The sequence below is a fragment of the Capsicum annuum genome, chromosome 5 (assembly GCF_002878395.1).
Source record: "Capsicum annuum cultivar UCD-10X-F1 chromosome 5, UCD10Xv1.1, whole genome shotgun sequence".
Classification (NCBI taxonomy): Eukaryota; Viridiplantae; Streptophyta; class Magnoliopsida; order Solanales; family Solanaceae; genus Capsicum; species Capsicum annuum.
Genome location: NC_061115.1, coordinates 45,600,261 through 45,602,774, shown reverse-complemented (window position 1 = coordinate 45,602,774; position 2,514 = coordinate 45,600,261).

The following is a 2,514-nucleotide window of genomic DNA, read 5'->3' as shown; positions in this document are numbered from 1 at the left end:
ATAGACAGCGGCACGCCATGCAGACGCATAATCTCACAAATGTCGATACTGGCCAATTTCTCAGCACTGAATGAGACCTGAACCGGGAAAAATAAGTTGACTTGGTCAATCAAACCATGATGACCCACACATTATCAGAACCACGAGATGTACAAGGCAAACCAGTCATAAAGTCTATGGTGATCCATTCCCACTTTAACTCGGGAATGGGTAACCTCTAAAGCAAATCACTAGGTCTCATATGCTCGGCCTTTACCTACGGACAACATAGGCAATGAGCCAAAAAATCTATTGTATCTCGTCTCATACCACCTTATCAGTGGTGTTGTCTCAAATTACGATACATCTTAGTCATACTTAGATGGATAGAATATCTAGAACAATGGGCCTCCTCAAAAATCAACCTACTCCAGTCAGCCACTCTTGGCACACAGAATCGGCCTCCAATCTGCAAAACTTCAGTTAAATCAACTGAGGCTTCCTTAGCCTCCCAACTCAACACCTTATCTCAAATCAACCTCAATCGAACATCATCAAACAGATAAGCTCAAATTGCTTTATCAAAGAAGATCTAGCCTCTACAAATTCAAAAATACGCTATGTGTCGAAATATTAAGCCTACCCAAAACACATCATATCCAACAAAACAACCTCAGAAACTTGCATATTTTTCCTATTTTAAGCATCTAACGTGCTATATTTCTATAGCATATAAATAAACTAACAAAATTGCATATTTGATACATCAACCTGAGGAGCTCGAGGAGGACTAGAGGAGACCGGTAGATCTCTAGGAGGGCAATTAGGAACTGGACCTCTAGATCGGGTTTGTACCCTATAAATAGGGCGTGTCCCATCAGAATTGTCCCCAAGTAAGATAGAGGAGTTTTTATGAGTTTTAGATCGTCTGGAAGGCATAATCTGAAAAGCGAACAAACCAAAAATAGAGAGATTCAGGACCTTAGACTTTATAGCTTGAAATAGAACAACAAGAAAGGGAAATATTCCTAAATATCTCGTAGTCTCTCCCTTATAAGTGTGGCGCGCTACACATCCATAAAAGAGACCCTACTCAATGTGGCTTTGTTGGACACCCAATGACACTAAACCTAGGCTCTGGTACCACCTTTGTAACGATCCGAACCAGGGCCTGACCGAGATAGGTATCTCGAGTCCCACGTGAACTGGAGATCACCCCATGTAACTAACCAAACCAAACACATCATACCCTAAAGTAGGCTGAATTTTGAATGTATACAAGATAAGGAAATATTATTGTAAAGGCATTAAAAGAAATCTACAGCCAAAACCAACTGGTATCAATGCAAATACCAATACAATTACCAATACCAATACCACTACCAATACTGATACCGACATCGCCTATGCCAACAGTAGTCCAAACAAAGCCTCTAATCTAAACTAAAGAATATCTAATCAAGACATGCTCTCGACCATAGTCAAAAGTAAGACCAAAGGAATAGTCAAAATATAAAGGAAACCATAAACATAAAATGGGGTCTTTTAAAGTATGCAAACTCACCACTTCAATCTGACTCTCTAGATGATCCTAAATCCAAGTCACTGGGTAGGAGAAGTAGAAGTATAACTAGATCCTACATCACGTGGGGATACAGCGTCTAAAGACGGTTATCGAGGTGAACGCTAGCATGTAACTTGGGGATAAAGATAACATAATGATATGATCAACAATTTAAAATCATTCAAAAGCCAACGCACATAATCAAATGCATATGCATATATATATATATACACCAACCACATGCCCAGATAGGGAATAAGGCTTAGGATAATTTTTAAAACTTTAGACTGGATAATAGTACCGACGGACTATATGGGCCCCAACTCTCACCCCCTGGTCGGGACTGAATGCGTATAGCCACACGAACCAAAGAATAATCTCATATATATGCACATGGGGGACTCGAACCCTTCAACATATCCCAAGGTGACTTAAGCACCTGATTACATAATTATTTACGGGTGACCCGAACCTCCCTGGTCACTTTGACCCTTGCATTGGCAAACGCAATTTTCAGTATCGGTCACTCGGATCTCGACTTTCATGACTCAGCTACACAACCCTTATTAGAGCCCAGTTAAAATAATTATCACATATTCCCATTCATTTACCATATTCCACATTAAGGCATATAATTTTGGTATCGTCATACCAACTACACTTGCAAAGTAACACATCATACCAAAACAATTTCCATTAACTTGGGGGAGAACAATTCCCGTTGTTTATTAATACACATTGGGGAACACCGACTCTCTTTGTTCATTAAATTATGCCATTGTTGACACTACCTGACCTCGGGCCTTGTCGTAAGGGGCATCCTAAGTCCAACAAAGACTGGGGATCACCCCCTGTTACCCAACCTAACCACCTATAGTCATCTTTAGATGGGCTGAATTTTAAATATATAACAAGATAGTGTCATTGTTCTCATTAAGACTTTGGGATAGGGTCGCAATCGTGACCAACCC